The sequence below is a fragment of the Scyliorhinus canicula genome, chromosome 1 (assembly GCF_902713615.1).
Source record: "Scyliorhinus canicula chromosome 1, sScyCan1.1, whole genome shotgun sequence".
NCBI lineage: Eukaryota > Metazoa > Chordata > Chondrichthyes > Carcharhiniformes > Scyliorhinidae > Scyliorhinus > Scyliorhinus canicula.
In genome coordinates, this window is record NC_052146.1 from 228,878,454 (window position 1) to 228,899,076 (window position 20,623).

General features: G+C 51.3%; 1 protein-coding gene across 3 annotated transcripts in view; it reads right to left on the reverse strand.

Annotated features, from left to right (window-relative positions):
- Positions 1–20,623, reverse strand: part of si:ch211-63b16.4 (kinesin-like protein klp-20) — a 277,118-nt gene that overhangs the window by 185,263 nt on the left and 71,232 nt on the right. For 2 of the 3 annotated variants that reach the window (XM_038808932.1, XM_038808905.1), the window contains exon 2: positions 4,990–5,168. The exons of the other annotated variant lie outside the window; for it this stretch is intronic. The gene's annotated coding sequence lies outside the window, so the exon portion shown is untranslated. The remainder of the gene's footprint in view (positions 1–4,989; positions 5,169–20,623) is intronic. 3 annotated transcript variants of the gene reach the window in all.

The window sequence follows — 20,623 nt, forward strand, 5'->3', positions numbered from 1 at the left end:
TCACCCCAAAGTTAAAATTGACCCTCATTTCAGATTTCCAATTTGTACAGATGCATTAAGCCCTCTTATATTAGGGACCCAAGCATTTTAGGAAACGCATTCAAACTGATCAATTACGCCTGGCCGCGTGTAGGGGCCTCTGGCTCTGGTGCTCGCCCCTGCTGCCAGGGGTACCGGTGGCTGGTGCTACCCATGCCAGCGGTACGCCCCCACGGCCACCATCCGGCACCTTCCTGCAGAAGCTACCGTGGGCTTTGCCCTTGGGTGGGCCGCATGCTGCCCTGCCGGCGGGTGGCGGCCAGTTGGGGATGTTTGGTGGGGCGAGGGGAGAGGCTGGATTAGCAGCCAAATGGACAGTATCATTCTGCACGACCAGGGGCCACAATAGACGGTCTGTGGATGCGCAGCAAGATGGCTACCTTGTCTAGACCCATGGGGGGTCACCAGCCATCCCCTGGTCACCCCGCGCTGCTCCCCAGGCTTGGTGGAGTCCCCCGCAAGCCCTGTCAGTGACAGGACCAGCAGGCTCTGCCTCCTATCTTCTCTCTCCTTTAACAGACACTGCACCTTTTTCCTGATTTTTAAAACCACAAGTGAAACTCAACGTTGGTAATTACCCCCAGCGGAGGCGAATCATCGCAGAGAACTCGGAGAATACCGGGTCGGGCCCACTAATGATATGCAAACGGCGTTTACTGTATGTGCAGAATAGAACACATTGGCACCGCTGTTGAGGCACCAGAGCATGACAATCTGGTGTGAGCCCAGCGCCCACCACGATTTTGGCTTCACGACCGATTCTTCGCCCAATTGCCTTTCCCGATTTCGGCGTCAGTCCACGGAGAATCTAGCCCATGGTGTAAATCAAGCATCTCAATCCTGTTCCCTCCATTAAAATGAAATAAACTGTTGCCATTTTGCATTCATCCAGCAACCAAGTTTGGATGGATTAAAGTCATTTCATCGAAGCAGACAACTTGAAAAAAAACAAATTACAGACAGTTATCTTTTTTGGGATTTCTTGATGTAAACTTAATTAACTTAAGAAGGCAATTAACAAGTACAATATGGACAACATGGATCGTAGGGCAGATTTATTTATGATTTTTTTTGAAGTGATTTAAATCTTTCTTTGTTCTATATAAACTTTATTGATTGCTGAACGATCTGGTTGATTAGACAAAAGTTTCCTACTTGTATGGATCATATGATGCATCTAAACGCTAGAAAATTAATGGTGCCGTGTATTTACTGTATAAGCAAACATGGTGCTTGCCAAGATACTGTCAAAGGTAATTTAAGACTATGCAACATTACGGCCGTGAACTGAATGATTTACTATTATTGTCCACAAAGCATAATTCAGGGATGTTAACAACGAGCATTTAGGAGATTTAATGAAATTCTTGGACAACCTTGTTAAATCAGCATCACAATATTATAGACAGGAGAGAGAGGCAAAACAAAAATGCTTTATTCCCTCGCTGTCTGTCCGTAAGGGGAGGTCTTTTTTGTTTTAAAAATAAGTTGGCATGCTTATTCCAAAAATCCGCTGTTTCTGAAGTCAGTTTTGATAGGGACTAGCAGCATACTCGTAGAATGAAATCATAAGTGGGGCACAGAGGTTAGCACTGTTGTCTCACGGCGCTGAGGACGCGGGTTCGATCCAGGCTCTGGGTCACAGTCCGTGTGGAGTTGGCACATTCTCCCAGTGTTTGCGTGGGTTTCACCCCCAAAACCCAAAGATGTGCAGGCTAGGTGGATTGACCACGCTAAATTGCCCCTCAATTGGAAAAAATTAATTGGGTACTCTAAATTTAAAATAAAAGAATTAAATCATACGTTTAGTTTATTCACACATTTGACCGGGGGGGGGGGGGGGGGGGGGGGGGGGGGGGGGGGGGGGGGCGGTGGGGGGGACGGAGATCGTAATTTCATGCATATGATTATATAGTAAGGGAATAGGAAATAATGGTTTTACAATCATGAATAACATAATAGTGATAAAGAATTACAGAGACACATATCAGTCCACATGTTTGTCAGAGTCCAGAAAGTCAAAGTCCAGAGAGGGTTTCTTCACAGAGAAGATCCAATTCAGATGGTTTCCTGGCTGAGAGCAGAGGTACAGATTTTGTTCAAATATGATGGCCGTGTAGTGAGATGAGATTGATATTCAGAGATTTAGGGCTGGATTCCTCCGCCTTGCCTGCCGCAAGAACGCCACGGGCGAGACACGGACAATGAAGAAGTCCATTGACCTCGGGCGGGACTCTCTGGGTGGATGCAGCCAGAGAATCCCGCCCTTAGCCTGCTGGGCAGTTGATGATCAAACTTTTCCAGAGAAACAGGCTTGCAGGCTACTTGATTAGCCAGGAATCCTGCTTTTTGATGTTTGCAGGTTGGAGATAAATCAGTTGACTGCCCCCTGCTTCTGAGTTCTCAACTGCAGAGAGATTTCAAAATGATCACTCAATTCACATGGCCTCCTTCCTCCACAACTATTTCATAAAGGGATGTTTATCTGGTGTCTGGATCTGGATTTTATCTTGTGGCTTATACTGCCCCAGCCCTTAGTTTCTCAAATAGTCATTATCCATGTTGAATAGATATTGTCTTGGTAGACCCTCAGACTCTGCTAGAGGGGTAAGCTTAAAAGGATTCAAATTACATCAATTTCCTTTTAGTAGTTCCCTTCCGAAATAGACTTTGGCATTCCCAGGTATGAGATTCCACAGGCAACATGTCAAGGCATGTGAAGGGAACCAGCTATTTCTGATAGGTAAAAGGGTGATTGCATTAGCCATTTTGATGTAAATACTAAAGCCCAGTTTGAAATCCATTTTAAAATGGATTTCATCATAAGACTTCAATTAGATTACAAAAACACACAGCTTGCAGTAGCAAAAGCAAGCACCGAATTTGAAACATCCTCAGACTAGCTAGAAACAAATGCAACATTTCTACTGAAAAATTAAATTGACATTATAAACTGTCCATTGTTCTAATGAACAGAATTGCAGAAGTTCAAATCAGTTTCATTAAAAGTATTAAACAGTACCACAATCTGATCAAAGTCAAAATAAGCACCATGACAACATGAATCCACATTTGTTCAGAATATGAATAGTATAGCAGTCAGCAGAAAAAAACAGTAGGAACCAGAGCTGATTAAAAGTGTGGATCACATTCCAACACACACAAACATCTAAAAATGCAACATATTCATAGCTATGTTGCATATTAATGATTGACAACTAACCATCCAACCAAATGCATTTGAGACTCATCCAAGCCAATGAGCACATTACAGGGGTAGGGACAGATGGAGTCAGACTGATAAAATTTTCCTTAAACATAGAGGTCTGGGCAGCCATTTTCCATCCAGGATCACTCTATACCTTTTACCTAACTATTCACTATCCTTATTTCGTATTTTCATATTTCCACTCTAACTCTTAAAGTCTGCGCAAGCTGTTTTTGCTTTGAACAAGAAACCATTACTGTATTTTGAAAGTTAAATCTGTTTGTAAACTACTAAGTCGATTATATCTCTTAAAGTCTTCTGCTGGCAGGGCTTTATTGAGAACATTTGATTTGTAACCACAAGAAGATCTCAAACTCTCAATTATAATCATAGACATGATAAAAGATTTAATTTTGCACCCGAGACATGTAACTTAAATTTCAACTGAGTTCAAAGTACATATGAGACTACACTTAAACCGCATGGTAGATTTCAACAGCATGTCTCTAACACAATGCATGTAATGCCTTAGTAGTTACCTTACAATTACATACATCAGGTAATTTGTGGCAAATATCTTTTGGTTCAGCAAAGTTCATTTTTAAATAAATAAAAGAATAAAGTGTGATTTCCATAGTTTATGATTTATTCCATGTCTTACTGACATGTCATACAGTCTTTCACAGTTTAATGGATGAAACTGAAACAAATAGAAAACACTCACAAAGTGGTTACACATTTACAACAAAATTGTCAGCAACATTGATATCCATCAAAGAGCAACACTTTCCACACACGAATGGTCTGGGCATCCAACACCAGCAACACGGCCATGAAACTGCGACTCTACATGTCCATAGTAGTACTAACCACAATCTATGCCAACAAGACATGGAAGATACAGCATCACCAATGCAGAAGTGCTACAGAGGACTGGTCAGAGACACCTGCAGGAGAGATGACTGAGGCTGGCAGGACACTTAATTTCAGAAGAAGAAAATGGGGCTGACCAAAGATGACCCAATGAACTTCATTTAAGGAAGACTTCGAAGAGCGAGGAACCAGCTGGTCTGGGGCAAAAGAGATTGAGATTGACCAGATGGCGGAGTCCTGCTCCTCATTATTTTCCATGCGATCAGTAAGCCATTTTCTCCTTGACTGAAGACACTGACTTTTACTTCAGTGTGGTCCCACATCCACCAGCAATCCTCCATTGCCATGCTGAAGGTACTCCATTGTTTATTTGTCAGTCTAGACAGTTACAGGTAACACTCCACTCAACTCTGAGGGTTTTCATAGTTTGATTCTATTCTTATCCAAAGCTCACATATACATTATTCAGCAAGTATCAGGAGTTGAGTTTTACATCAATGAATGTAGTTAAGTGTGATAAATGTAACTTGATGCCAAATCTTTTCATCTCAATTTTCCAATCTCTTTGATTTCATTAGCATACCTTGAAATTACTTTTTTCTTACGATCTTAGTATAAACAAATCATTTGGCCCATTTACATTTCATTTGTACAACATTTTTATAGCTATGCAATTAAACCTCAGTGAAAACATCTTTATTTGCCGTGGCACTCCAGTCACCTATTCACAATAGTTATGTTTAGAGGTAACTATGTGAATGTGTGTGTGTGTGGCTGGCTTCGAAGCTGTCGTATGTTGGCATGGAAACTGAGTTATTTGGCTGAAAGCCCCTTATTGGTCATTGGATTCAGTGAAAAAATAAAGTTACCTCAGAGCTTTACAATCAGTTCCCTCAGAGTTCCAGTGGAATGTTCAGTCCTTGTACAGATCTGAATGTTTGCTATAGTTATGTAGTTCTACTGGAGCTGTTTTATTGTTTACTTTGTTTGGCACTTGGGAAAAATAATCTACCATTCCAAGTAGCAATTTCATCATCATTTTGCTAACCTGTTGTAAAAGTGTGAGAGAAAGAGACATTTTATGACCGTTGTCACTTATAAAACAGGATTTTTAGATCGCGGGCCCCCACAAAGATAATATATGATCTACATCTTTAAAGTTCACTGCAGGATCATCCTCATATAACTAGGTTTTTGTTGGCTTTGAATAGCAAACAAGACAATATAGGTTGTGAAGGTCACCCAGCAAGTGGCAGACTAATGGATTTCTAGTTTTTATCTGCTGTTGCCAACACCGAGAGCTCACAATAAATATTAGCTCTGTGTAAAGGCCAAGAGCTCTATTATGAGCAAATGGGCTAACACACATTCAAAGATTTGCCCATGGCCTCCTCAATTCAAGACCAAATGTACTCTTATGTTTTATTCTAATATTACCATATCATTAGTAATATTCAGGAAAATACCCACCTCCTCACACCCCCACCACACTCTCTTGGGTCTGCCAACCAGGTATAACCAAAAAACCCTGTCTTACCTGAAGTTGGGTAACCTTTGCTCTTATTCTGATACTGTGCCAGCCAATCAGATTAGCCATCTCTGGGGAGGGACCTCCTCCCAGATGGGGGTGGATGTCCCACTCTGAACAAATTAAGGCTGGGCTTTTGTTCAGCAGAGTGCTGACAGACTTTTCAGTCAGGGGACTGGGAAATTTGTCTCCTAGTAAAATCCACTAGGTATCTAAGCATCTTATAGAGTTTTAAAAAATTCATGGGATGTGGGCATCACTGGCTTGGCCAGCAATTATTCCCCATCCCTAACTTCCCTTCAGAAGGTGGTGGCGAGCTGCCTTCTTGAACTGGTGTGGTCCGTGTGGAGTGGGAACACCCACAGTACTATTTGGAAGTGAGTTCCAGGATTTTGACTCAGCAACAATGAAGAAACGGCAATATAGTTCCAAGTCAGGATGGTGTGCAACATAGAGAGGAACTCGCAGGTGGTACTGTTCCCATGCATCTGCTGTCACCGTCCTCAGAACATAATGGCATAGTGTAGGTTAGATGGCCGTTAGTTTTTGACTTCCCATGTCGGTGCAACATCGTGGGCCGAAGGGCCTGTACTGCGCTGTATCGTTCTATGTTCTATAAGACAGTATTTTTCAAACTTTTTTCCGGGGACCCATTTTTACCAATCGGCCAACCTTTGGGACCCACGTCGCCAACCTTCGCGACCAACGCTGGTCGACTTTCGCGACCCACGCCGGCCGACTTTCGTTTTTTTTTTAAAATAATTTTTATTGAGAAATTTTGATTTTATACAACATTGACGCACCTTAGTAAAATACCGAAAATAACAATAATATTAACAATCATATACATTCGCCCCATCCCCATGAACAACCCAGCATTTTAACAACAACGCATATTAACACACTATAAAGTTACAGAATAAACACTACAATAATGCGCACCCCCCCCCCCCCCCCCCCCCCCCCCCCCCCCGGGTTGCTGCTGCTATTGACCCAGTTACCTATCTCTAAGCCAGGAAGTCCAAAAAAGACTGCCATCGTTTATAGAACCCTTGCATTGATCCTCTCAGGGCAAATTTGACCTTTTCCAATTTTATAAATCCCGCCATGTCATTGATCCAGGTCTCCACACTTGGGGGCCTTGCATCCTTCCATTGTAACAGAATCCTTTGACGGGCTACTAGGGACGCAAAGGCCAGGACACCGGCCTGTTTCGCCTCCTGCACTCCCGGAACTCTACCGCAACTCCAAAAATCGCGAGTCCCCACCCTGGTTTGACCCTGGATCCAACCACCCTCGACACCGTCCCCGCCACCCCCTTCCAGAATTCTTCCAGTGCTGGGCATGCCCAGAACATATGGGCGTGGTTCGCAGGACTCCCCGAACATCTGGTGCACCTGTCCTCACCCCCGAAGAACCTACTCATCCTAGTACCGGACATGGGGGCCCGGTGCAGCACCTTAAATTGGATGAGACTAAGCCTCGCACATGAGGAGGAAGAGTTGACTCTCTCCAAGGCATCCGCCCAAGTCCCGTCCTCTATCTGCTCCCCGAGTTCCTCCTCCCATTTAGCCTTCAGCTCCTCCACTGACAACTCCTCCACCTCCTGCATTACCTTATAGATGTCAGACACCTTCCCCTCTCCTACCCACACCCCCGAAAGCACTCTGTCCATCGCCCCCTGCGAGGGCAGCAAAGGGAATCCCTCTACCTGTCGCCTAGCAAACGCCTTTACCTGCAGGTATCTGAACATGTTCCCCTGGGGAAGGCCAAATTTATCTTCCAGTTCCCCCAGGCCCGCAAACCTCCCGCCAATAAACAGGTCCCTCAATTTGCTGATGCCCGCCCTTTGCCACCCCCTGAATCCCCCATCCGTGTTCCCCGAGATGAACCGATGGTTGCCACCCAGTGGAGCCTCCATCGAGCCCCCTGTTTCCCCCCGATGCCGTCTCCATTGTTCCCAGATTCTTAGGGTCGCCGCCACCACCGGGCTCGTGGTAAACCTCTTAGGGGAGAGCGGCAACGGTGCCGTTACCATGGCACCCAGGCTCGTACCTCTACATGACGCCATCTCCATTCTTTTCCACACCGCCCCTCCCCCCTCCATCACCCATTTACGCACCATTGACACATTGGCTGCCCAATAGTACCCCAGAAGGTTGGGCAGTGCCAGCCCACCTCCATCCCTTCCTCGCTCCAGGAACACCCTCCTCACTCTCGGAGTCCCATGTGCCCACACAAAACTCAGAATACTGCTAGTCACACTCCTAAAGAAGGCCCTGGGGATAAATATGGGCAGGCACTGAAAAAGGAACAAGAACCTCGGAAGCACTGTCATTTTGACGGACTGCACCCTCCCCGCCAACGACAATGGCAGCATGTCCCACCTCCTGAACTCCTCCTCCATCTGATCTACCAGCCTGGTAAAGTTATGCTTGTGGAGAGTCCCCCAGTCCCTGGCCACTTGCACCCCCAGGTACCTAAAGCTCTCCCCTGCCCGCCTAAGCGGGAGCCTACCAATTCCTTCCTCCTGGTCTCCAGGGTGCACCACAAACACCTCGCTCTTGCCTAAGTTTAATTTATAACCTGAGAAGGTCCCAAACTCGGCTAGTAACTCCATCACTCCCGGCATCCCTCCCACCGGGTCCGCCACATACAGTAACAGGTCGTCGGAATACAACGACACCCTATGTTCCTCTCCACCTCGCACCAAGCCTCTCCACCTCTCTGAATCTCTCAATGCCATCGCCAGCGGCTCGATTGCCAGTGCAAACAACAAGGGGGACAAGGGCCAACCCTGCCTGGTCCCTCGGTAAAGCCGGAAGTACTCCGACCTCCTCCTATTCGTAGCCACGCACGCCATCGGGGCCTCATATAACAGCCTTACCCATCTAATGAACCCTTCACCAAATCCAAACCTCCCCAACACCTCCCATAGGTACCCCCACTCCACTCTATCGAAGGCCTTCTCCGCATCCAGTGCCACCACTATCTCTGCCTCCCCCTCAATCGCCGGCATCATAATGACATTCAGCAATCTCCGCACATTCGTGTTCAGCTGCCTTCCCTTCACAAAACCTGTCTGGTCCTCGTGCACAACCCCTGGCACACAGTCCTCTATCCTGGTGGCCAGGATTTTTGCCAGCACCTTAGCGTCCACGTTGAGGAGAGATATGGGCCTGTATGAACCACACTGCTGGGGGTCCTTGTCCTTCTTTAAAATTAACGAGATCAGTGCCCGTGACATCGTCGGGGGCAAAGTCCCCCCCTCCCACGCTTCATTGAGTGTTCGCACCAGCAAGGGGCCCACTAGATCCACAAACTTTTTATAAAATTCCACCGGGAACCCATCCGGCCCCGGTGCTTTCCCTGACTGCATCTGCCCGATCCCCTTAACTAGCTCCTCCAGCTCAATCGGCGCACCCAACCCCTCCACCTTCTCCTCCTGCACCTTCGGGAAAGAAAGCCCGTCAAGGAACCTCTCCATTCCCCTCCTCTCCCCCGTTGGCTCCGACCGGTACAGTTCCCCGTAAAAATCCTTGAAGACCTCATTCACCTCTACCCCCTTCCGCACCACATTCCCACTCTTATCTCTCACTCCAGCAATCTCCTTAGCCGCATCCCGCTTACGCAGCTGATGAGCCAGCATCCTACTCGCCTTTTCACCATGTTCGTACACTGCCCCTTGTGCCTTCCTCCACTGTGCCTCCGCCTTTCTAGTGGTCAGCAAATCAAATTTAGCCTGCAGGCTGCGCCTCTCCCCCAACAGTCCCTCCTCTGGTGCCTCTACATACCTCCTGTCCACCTCCAGCATCTTTCCCACCAGTCTATCCCTCTCACTCCTTTCGCTCCTCTCCCTGTGTGCCCGGATGGATATCAGCTCCCCACGAATTACTGTCTTCAGGGCTTCCCAGACCATCCCCACCTGAACCTCCCCCGTATCATTCACCTCAAGGTACCCCTCAATACTTGCCCGGACCCTCCTACACACCTCCTCCTCCGCCAACAACCCCACATCCAACCGCCACAACGGACGATGGTCTCGCACCTCTCCCATCTCCAACTCTATCCAATGCGGAGCGTGGTCGGAGATTGCAATGGCCGAATACTCGGCCTCCTCCACTCTCGGAATCAGTCCCCTACTCACCACGAAGAAATCTATCCGAGAGTAGACCCTATGTACATGGGAGAAGAAAGAGTACTCGCGTGCCCTCGGCCTTACAAACCTCCATGGATCCACCCCACCCATCTGGTCCATAAACCCTCTCAGTACCTTGGCCGCCGCCGGCCTCCTACCCGTCCTAGAGCTGGACCGATCCAGTGAAGGATCCAACACCGTATTAAAGTCCCCCCCTATGATCAGACCTCCCGCCTCCAGATCCGGGACCCGTCCCAACATACGCCTCATAAAGCCCGCATCGTCCCAATTTGGGGCATACACACTAGCCAGTACCACCTTCTCTCCTTGTAGCCTGCCCCTAACCATCACATACCTACCCCCCTTATCCGCCACCACCTCCGATGCCTCAAACAACACATTTTTCCCCACCAGAATCGCCACTCCCCGGTTCCTCACATCCGACCCCGAGTGGAAAACCTGCCCCACCCATCCCTTCCTCAGGCGGACCTGGTCCGCCACCCTCAGGTGGGTCTCCTGAAGCATTGCCACATCCGCCTTTAGCCCCTTCAGGTGAGCCAGTACCCTCGACCGCTTCACCGGCCCATTCAACCCTCTCACATTCCAGGTGACCAACCGGATCAGAGGGCGTCCCGCCCCCCTCCCCCGTCGGCTAGCCATAGCCCGTTGACTGCCCGCCCCAGGCTAGCACCCCCTGCTCGACCCCGTCCCCATAGCGACAACCCCTCACCTCTGTCCCCCCAGCCCCCACCAGCTCCTTCTTGACCCTACCAGCAGCAACCCGGTATTCCCCTTTCCCCCCCTCCCTTCCCCCCCAGGCTAGGAACCCTCCCAGCCGCGAACCGTCCTCCATTGTACTTCCGTGGGTCAGCTAACTTCTGCTGACCCCGGAAACTCCCGCCAATAGCCCGACCCCTCCCGAAGTGGGATCATCCCCCAATCTATCCCTCCTCCTGGCACCGCTCCAGCGCGGGGAAGAACCAGTTAAGGCCCCGCCTCCCCCGTCACCGTCTCCACCCCCCAGCCCCGCAGCACGGGAAACCAGAGGAAAGCCCGTGCTTTTGCACTGCCCCACCACACCCTTCTGACGCAGCTCCCAAATATCAGCCCCACTCCATACCCCCACTCCGGCATAGAATACAACATACCCCCCCGACCGTCCCCTCAAGATACACAGCCCAGACAATGTCCCACAGCACAAAAACAAAAACATAGCAGAACAACCCCTCCGTAAATAACCATATCAAAATGCCAAAAGTACTAAAACAAGAAGAAAACAACAGAAGAAAAAGAGAACACAGCAACAGCAGAATCCAGCACTAATATCTTACAGCCGACCTCGCAACCCCCAACCCCTAGTTCAAGTCCAGTTTCTCCGTCCTCGGTTTGGAATATGAAGTTGAAGCAGCCTTGGTGAGTTGCTACAGTGCATCTTGTGGATGACACATAAAAGCAGAAAATGCTGGAAAGACTCAGCAGGTCTGGTTGCTTCTGTAGAGACAGAAACAGAATTAACATTTTGAGTCTGCATGACTTCTTCAGAGCTTCTGAGATGAGTAACTTCAGTTGGGAGATTTTCTGGCTCAGCATATATGTCACAGAAAAAGTGCCCAAGATGGCATGATATTTGTTCCAAAGGGTCAGGTGTGGGATGAAGTTGGGCTTGCTGCCCCAGATGTAGATCAGCGGCAGCAACAGGAACTGGCCAAGTGCTGGGGTGGGCTGTTTAAAAAGCTTATCTTGCTTCTCAGGGACTTTGTTCCTGATGTCATGTTAAACATTCAGCCCTCTAGTCCTCATCTTCCACAGTCTATAATCTCCACCGTACAATGCCATTTAATTCTCCCTCACTCACCCCCATAGCCCTTTAAAGCCTCTATGCACACTTAATGCCAACCCCTTACCACCCTCCACATTGCATTTACATCCTCAATGCTATCTCACCCATTATTTTCCAACGGTGGACCTCATGAGCCATGTTGAGATGAAATCAAATAAAGATCTAAATATTTATTACACCTTTCACTATAATTAATAAACACTCATATTCATGAAAGTCCTTTCAGGAACTTTAGAAGACTCCCAAGTATTTAATACCATATCAAAACAAACAGACTGGTTTTCATAATCCCACATCAAAGAAAGATAATCCTTTAATTACTCCTTTGAGCTGTCAAGATCCCCGCTGTGAAATGCAGCCAACCACGATTAATGGTACAGAGATAGCCCTTGGGGTAATGTCAACAAACAGCTATTGTAATTTTTTTCAACTCTGACACAGGCAGGCTGGGTCTCTGGCGCTGTGAGGCAGCAGTGCTAACCACTGTGCTGCCCTAATCCTTTCCCCTATTGATGCAATTGGGATCTGTCGGAAATGGGAATAGGACTTCCAGATCCACTTTTAAAAGTCTGCTGAGTCTCTATGACTCTGAAAATGCAGCCCAACATTTCAGTTTGGCAACCCTTCATCATTTCAACATTAACTCTGGGCGCGATTCTCCCAGACAGGGAGAAATCGTAAGGCTGGCGTCAAATCCGGGCGGGTTTGACGCCAGCCTCCCCCTCCCCGACCGGGAACCGATTCTGGTCCCCGGTCGGGGCTAGTATGCCGCGGCCGTGAACTCCGGCATCGCGGGCTTAACGAAATTCGTTAAGCCCGCTTGCCAGAGTTTGCGCCGGCTGACGCGTCACATGACGTCAGCCGCGCATGCGCGGATTGGAAGCCTCCAACCCGTGCATGCGCGGATGGCGTCATCGCGCATTTGCGCGAAACCCGCGCATGCGCGGGCCGGGATGCCCCTCAGCCGCCCCGGGAAGTGATACAGCAGGGCGGCGGAAGGACAAAGAGTGCGCGGGAATCGGACCCGCTGCCCGCGATCGGTGCCCACCGATCGCGGGCCCATGGCACCCTTGGCACGGCCGTGGTACTGCCGTGCCAATCGGTGCCATGGTTGGCAAGATCGGGACTTTACGGCCGTTTTTACGAACGGCCAGACCAGGTGTGTTTGCCGTTCGTAAAAACGGCCGTAAAGGGCTTGGAACTCGGCCCATCGGCCAGCTGAGAATCGCTGCTCGCTGTAAAAAAACGGCGGCAGCGATTCGTATCGGGAGTCGGGCGTGGGGGTGGAGAATAGCGGGAGGGCATCGGACTAGCGTGGCTGTAAAAATTTACGAACCCCGCTATTCTCCGCACCGCCGTGAGTGCGGAGAATTGCGCCCTCTGTTTCTCTCTCCACAGATGCTATCTAACCTGCAGAGTCTTTCCAGCATTTTATGTTTTTTAAAAATATTTTATTCAAGCATTTTCATAAAAACAAACCAAAGCAGAGGCAAAATTGAACAACATTATAAATAACCAACACCCACTCCCCCGCCCCCCATCGCCACCTTCCATTCTATCGTCCCCATTTTAAGCCCGTTGTCCCCATTCCCCTGCCCCCCACCCCCCACCCCCCCTCTCGCTGACCACTTAATCCTCCGTAAAGAAGTCAATGAACGGCTTCCACCTCCAAGCAAACCCATCAACTGACCCCTCAGGGTGAACTTAACGTTCTCCAGCCTCAGGAATTCCACCAGGTCACTCACCCATACCCCAGCTTTCACCGTCCCTGCGTCCCTCCATCTAAGCAAGATCCACTCCGGGCTATCAGGGAGGCAAAGCCCAAGACATCAGCCTCTCTCACCCCCTGGACTCCCAAGTCTTCCGCCACCCCCAATATCAGCACCTCTGGACTTGGGCCACCTTCACCCCAGCACTTTGGACATTCAGTCCACCTACCGGTGCCAGAACCCCTTTAGCTTCGGACATGCCCAAAACATGTGGATGTGATTCGCGGGCCTCCCCATGCTCTGCCCACACCCATTCCCTAACCCCTCAAAAAAAACTGCTCATCCACTACCGTCATGTGTGTTCTATGAATGACCTTAAACGAGGGGCAGCACTGTGGCGCAGTGGTTAGCATTGCTGTCTCAGGGCACCGAGGTTCCAGGTTCAATCCCGGCCCTGGGTCACTGTCTGTGTGGAGTTTGCACTCCGTGGGTCTCAATCCCACAACCCAAAGATGTGCAGGGTAGGTCGATTGGCTAGGCTAAATTACACCTTAATTGTAAAAAAATATATAATTGGATACTATAATTTTTTTTTAATGAATTACCTTAAACTGAGAAGCTTAGCTTCGCACATGATAAGGACGCATTCACATTCTGCAGGGCCACAGCCCACATCCCGGCTTCCACCTCCCCATCCAGCTCCTCCTCCCACTTACGCTTTATATCCCCCATTGTGGCCCCCTCACAATCCATCAGCTCGTTGTAGACTTCAGACAACTTCCATTCCCCCATCTCCTCCTTCAACAGCACCTTGTCCTGCAATCCCAAGGGCGGTAACCCAGGAAAAGACGGCACCTCTCCACAAAATCCCAAACCTGCAGGTACCTGAAACCGTTCCCGCTGGGCAGTTCATACTCTTCCTCCAGGTACTCCAACTTTGCAAAACTGCCCCCTTTAAACAGGTCTCTGAACTGATCCCCACCAAAACCTTGCATCCAGCCCACGGGTGCAAACCTATGGTTGTCACAAATCAGTGCCCACACTGAGGCACCCTCCAGTCCCAAATGCCGCCTCCACTGCCCCCATACCCTCAAGGTCAACACCCTACTGGGCTCACGGAGTGTCTGACCGGTGAGAATGGCAGAGGCGCTGTTCTCATACAAGAAGCCGCCTCCATCCGCTCACACACCGACTTCTTCCCCATTTCCTAACCATGGCTATGTTCGCCGCCCGGTAGTAGTTCATTATATTCTGCAGCACCAAAACACCCCCCCTCCAAAAAAGCCCTCCTGACCTGTGGGGTCTTCCCCGCCCACACAAACCCAGAGATCAGCGTGTTGACCTTTTTAAAAGAACAACTTCGGGAGAAAGATCGAGAGATTCTGAAATACGAACTGGGACCTTGGCAACACCATCATTTTTACTGTCTGCACCCGTCCAGCTAGCGATAATGGCGGCACATCTCACCTCTTAAAGTCCCCCTTCATCTGGTCCACCAACCGAGTCAATTCAACTTGTGCAACTGCACCCAACCCCCATCACCTGAATGCCCAGGTATCTAATGCTCACCTCCACTACTTTAAACACCCGCGACTTCCGGTTGCGGCTATGCGGAGCTAAGCCGCACGTTCGGCAGCTCCCGCTTTAATAGGACTTGTGGGCTCTTTTAAGGGCCCCAAACGACGCTGATTTGACGATTCCCGGTAGATAAAGGGGTCTGGAGCAAAACCCCCTGGGATTTATGGTGCGGACTCGAAGTGGGGCGAGGAGAAAAACGGCAGCAGCTCCCCTGGAAAAGCGGGGGAAGGTGGACAAAATGGCAGCCGGTGGAGCCCCTGAGGAGTGGAGGCAGTGGGCTGAGGAGCAGCAGGCGGCCCTCCTGCGCTATTTCATGGAGCTGAAAGGGGAGTTGTTGGATTCCCTGAAGGTGACGACGTGTAAGCTGCTGGAGACCCAGACAACCCAGGGTGCAGCGATACTTGAGTTGCAGCAGCAGGCCTCTGAGCGCAAGGAGGAGGTTTCGGCCCTCATGGGGAAGGTGGAGATACACGAGGCGCTTCATAAAAAGTGGCAAGATCGGTTCGAGGAGATGGAGCTTCGGTCACGGAGGAAGAACCTGCGGATCCTGGGCCTCGAGGAGGAAGCGTGGGCCTTTGTGCAGGCTGAAAAGTTGGACTCGAACTAGAGATTGGGGGCTGTGGGAGTTTCTCTATTTTTGTATCATTTTTTATGCTGTAGCGGGTTATTCCGTTTGTTTCTGTTTTTTCTCTCGCTTTCGGACGATGTGGGTTATTGTTTTGTGTTCTAAGGGGGGTACTGGGGTTTGTGGTTGATCTGTGTTTTTGTTTGTACGGAGTTGGTGGTTGGGTTGGGACTGCGGTTTGGGAGCTGCGTTGGTGGGGTGGGGCAGTGTGAAAGCGCGGGATTTTCTCTGGTTTCCCGCGCTGTGGGACGAGGGGGTGGAGCTGGTGGCGAGGGACGTGGTTATTAGACCGGGTTTCCTGCGCTGAAGCGGTGCCCAGGAGCTGATGCAGGGGGGGAGGGGGGAACCTCATATCGGGAGGGGTTGGAGTTAGAGCGGGAGCTGCCGGGGTCAGCAGAAGTCAGCTGGCTCACGGGAGTACAGTGGAGGGAGAGTCGCGGCTAGGAGGGGTCCTAGCCTGGGGGGGGGGATACCGGGTTGCTGCTGGATTGGCCAGGGAGGGGTTGGTGCGGGTCGGGGGGTCGGCGTGAGGTTCTATCGCCGTGGGAAACGGGCCGAATGGGTGCTGGCCAGGGGCGAGCAGTCGATGGGCTATGGCTAGTCGAAGGGGGAGGGGGCGGGGTGCCCCCTGATCCGGCTGATTACGTGGAACGTGAGGGGGTTGAATGGGCCAGTTCAGCGGGCCCGGGTGTTTTCGCATCTGAAGGGGCTGAAGGCGGACGTGGCCATGCTCCAGGAGACCCATCTGAAGGTGGCGGACCAGATCCGTCTGAGGAAGGGGTGGGTGGGGCAGGTTTTCCACTCAGGGCTCGACTCGAAGAACCGGGGGGTGGCGATCCTGGTGGGGAAGAGGGTGGCGTTTGAGGCGTCTGAGGTTGTGGCTGATAGTGGCGGCAGATATGTGATGGTGAGCGGTAAGCTGCAGGGGGAGAGGGTGGTGTTGGTTAATGTGTACGCCCCAAATTGGGATGATGCTGGTTTCATGAGGCGTATGTTCGGCCGCATTCCTGGCCTGGAGGTGGGGGGCTTGATCATGGGGGGGGACTTCAATACGGTGCTGGATCCCCTACTGGATCATTCTAGTTCAAGGACAGGCAGGAGGCCGGCAGCGGCCAAGGTGTTGAGGGGGTTTATGGACCAGATGGGAGGAGTGGATCCCTGGAGGTTTGGGAGGCCGAGGGCTCGGGAGTACTCTTTTTTCACCCATGTGCACAGGGTTTATTCCCGTATTGATTTCTTTGTTTTGAGTAGGGGACTGGTCCCGAGGGTGGAGGAGGCCGAGTATTCGGCTATTGCGATTTCGGACCATGCTCCGCATTGGGTGGATCTGGAGATGGGGGAGGTGCGGGACCAGCGCCCGCTTTGTCGTCTGGACGTGGAGTTGTTGGCTGATGAGGAGGTGTGTAGGAGGGCTCGGGGATATATCGAGAGGTACCTCGAGATCAATGATACTGGGGAGGTCCAGGTGGGGATGGTGTGGGAAGCTCTGAAGGCAGTGATTAGGGGGGAGCTGATCTCCATCCGAGCCCATAGGGAGAGGGGTGAGGGAGAGACTGGTGGAGGAGCTGTTGAGTGTGGATAGGAGGTACGCGGAGGCCCCGGAGGAGGGATTGCTGGGGGAGTGGCGTAGCTTGCAGGCCAAGTTTGATTTATTGACTACCAGAAAGGCGGAGACACAGTGGAGGAAGGCGCAGGGAGCGGTATATGAGTATGGAGAGAAGGCGAGCAGGATGCTGGCGCATCAGCTTCGTAAGCGGGACGCGGCTAGGGAGATTGGTGGAGTGAAGGATAGAGATGGGAATGTGGTGCAGCAGGGGGCAGAGGTCAATGAGGTCTTTAGGGACTTTTATAGGGAATTTTACCGGTCGGAGCCGCCGGCGGTGGGAGGGGGAATGGAGAGTTTTTTGGGCAGGCTCTGATTTCCAAGGGTGCAGGAGGAGCAGGTGGGGGGGCTGGGGGTGCCGATCGAGTTGGAGGAGCTGGTCAGTGGGATTGGCCACATGCAGTCGGGGAAGGCGCCGGGACCGGATGGGTTCCCGGTTGAATTTTATAAGAAATACGCGGACCTGCTGGGCCCCCTGTTGGTTAGGACCTTCAACGAGGCATTGGAGGGGGGTGTTCTGCCCCCGACGATGTCTCGGGCGCTAATCTCCCTGATCCTGAAGCATGATAAGGACCCCTTGCAGTGCGGATCATACAGGCCGATTTCACTGCTGAATGTAGACGCCAAGTTGCTGGCGAAGATCTTTGCCACTAGAATAGAGGACTGTGTGCCGGGGGTGATACATGAAGATCAGACGGGTTTTGTGAAGGGGAGGCAGCTGAACACTAATGTGCGAAGGCTGCTAAATGTGATAATGTTGCCGGCAGCAGAAGGAGAGGCGGAGATTGTGGTGGCATTGGACGCGGAGAAGGCCTTTGACAGCGTTGAGTGGGGGTACTTGTGGGAGGTGTTGGAGAGGTTCGGGTTTGGGGTGGGGTTTATTAAATGGGTGAGATTGCTGTATGAGGCCCCGATGGCGAGTGTAGCGACAAATAGGAGGAGGTCCGAGTACTTTAGGCTCCACCGTGGGACAAGGCAGGGGTGCCCCCTGTCCCCCTTGCTTTTTGCGTTGGCAATTGAGCCTCTTGCCATGGCTCTCAGGGAGTCGAGGAGGTGGAGGGGTTTGATGCGAAGTGGGGAGGAGCACCGAGTGTCGCTGTATGCGGACGACTTGCTGTTGTATGTAGCAGACCCGGTGGAGGGAATGCCGGAGGTGATGGAGATTCTTGCTGAGTTTGGGAGTTTCTCGGGATATAAATTGAACCTGGGCAAGTGTGAGCTGTTTGTCGTGCACCCGGGAGATCAGGAGGAGGGGATTGGTAGGCTCCCGCTAAAGAGGGCAGCGAGGAGTTTTAGGTACCTGGGGGTTCAGGTGGCTAGGAGCTGGGGGACAATTTTACTAGGTTGGTGGAGCAGATGGAGGAGGAATTGAAAAGGTGGGACATGCTGCCGTTGTCGTTGGCGGGTAGAGTACAGTCCGTTAAAATGACGGTGCTCCCAAGGTTTTTGTTTTTGTTTCAGTGCCTCCTCATTTTCGTTCCGAGGGCCTTTTTTAGGAGGGTGAAGAGCAGCATTCTGGGATTTGTTTGGGCGCACGGGACTCCGAGGGTAAGGAGGGTCTTTTTGGAGCGGGGCAGGGATAGAGGGGGGCTGGCGCTGCCCAACCTCTCTGGGTACTATTGGGTGGCTAACGTCTCGATGGTACGTAAGTGGGTAATGGATGGGGAGGGGGCAGCATGGAAACGGATGGAGATGGCGTCCTGTGGAGGCACGAGCCTGAAGGCACTGGTAACGGCGCCGCTGCCGCTCCCTCCAACGAGGTACACTACGAGCCCGGTGGTGGCGGCTACCCTCAAAATTTGGGGGCAGTGGAGGCATCACAGGGGGGAAGTGGGGGGCTCGGTGGAGGCCCCGCTGCGGGGGAACCACCGGTTTGTCCCAGGGAACATGGATAGTGGGTTCCTGGGGTGGCACAGGGCGGGCATTAGGAAGTTGGGAGACCTGTTTATTGACGGGAGGTTCGCGAGCCTTGGTGAACTGGAGGAGAAGTTTGAGCTCCCCCCGGGGGATATGTTTAGGTACCTTCAGGTCAAGGCGTTTGCTAGGTGACAGGTGGAGGGGTTCCCTTTGCTGCCCCCGCGGGGGGTAAGGGATAGGGTGCCTTCGGGGGTGTGGATCGGGGATGGGAAGATGTCTGACATCTACCAGGTAATGCAGGAGGTGGGGGAGGCGTCGGTAGAGGAGCTGAAGGCTAAGTGGGAGGTGGAGCTGGGGGAGCAGATTGAAGAGGGGACATGGGCGGACGCCCTGGAGAGAGTGAACTCCTCCTCTTCATGTGCGAGGCTTAGTCTCATCCAGTTTAAGGTGCTGCACCGGGCCCACATGTCCGGATCTAGGATGAGTAGGTTCTTTGGGGGCAAAGACAGGTGCGTTAGGTGTTCAGCGAACCATGCCCATATGTTCTGGGCATGCCCGGCACTGGAGGAGTTCTGGAAGGGGGTGGCGAGGACGGTGTCGAGGGTGGTGGGATCCAGGGTCAAGCCAGGCTGGGGACTCGCGATATTTGGGGTTGGGGCGGAGCCGGGAGTGCAGGAGGCGAAAGAGGCCGATGTATTGGCCTTTGCGTCCCTAGTAGCCCGGCGGAGGATCTTGCTGCAGTGGAAAGATGCGAGACCTCCGAGCGTGGAGATCTGGATTAATGACATGGCGGGATTTATTCAGCTGGAGAGGGTCAAATTCACCCTGAGGGGGTCGGTACAAGGGTTCTTTAGGAGGTGGCAGCCTTTCCTCCACTTTCTGGCTCAACGATAAGGTACTAGATCAGCAACAGCAGCAACCCGGGGGGGAGGGGGGAACGGGGGGGGGGGGTTTAGGGGGATAGTGTTTAAGTTAATTTGCTTATTGTTAATTTATTTTGTTGTTTATTGGGTTTGGGGGGGTGGGGGGGGTTTGTTATATGTGTTGTTACGGGTGCCGGGGGGGTGTTTATTATTATTGTTATTGTTATTATTCTGTTGATATATATTTTTCAAAAAATTCCAATAAAAATTATTTGTTTTAAAAAACTACTTTAAACTCCCCTAATCTCCTCTCCTGCTCTCTGCCCTCAATCGGGAACACCTCTTTCCCATGTTCAACCTGAACCGTGGGTGGGGATCCAGCTGGTGCCAGGTCCCTGAGGGAGACTGTGTCCTGGCGGGCGTTGGGGTACACCATTTAGGCGTACTGTGGGTTCGCATGCAGCAGTTGTAAGCTTTTGACCAACGGGTCCGCCTTGTGGAGCCGCACGTGCTTGCGGAGGAGAATGGGTCCTGGAGCTACCAGCCACGTTGGGAGCGAAACCTCGGACGTGGACTTCCTGGGGAAGGCTAGGAGACGTTCATGGGAGGGTTTCGTTAGTCGCCGTGCAAAGTAGCGATCGGATGGAGTGGAGGGCGTCGGGGAGGACCTCCTGCCAGCGGGAGACTGGGAGATTTTTAGACAGTAGGGCCAGCAGGACGGCCTTCCAGACCGTCCCGTTCTCCCTCTCTACCTGCCCGTTT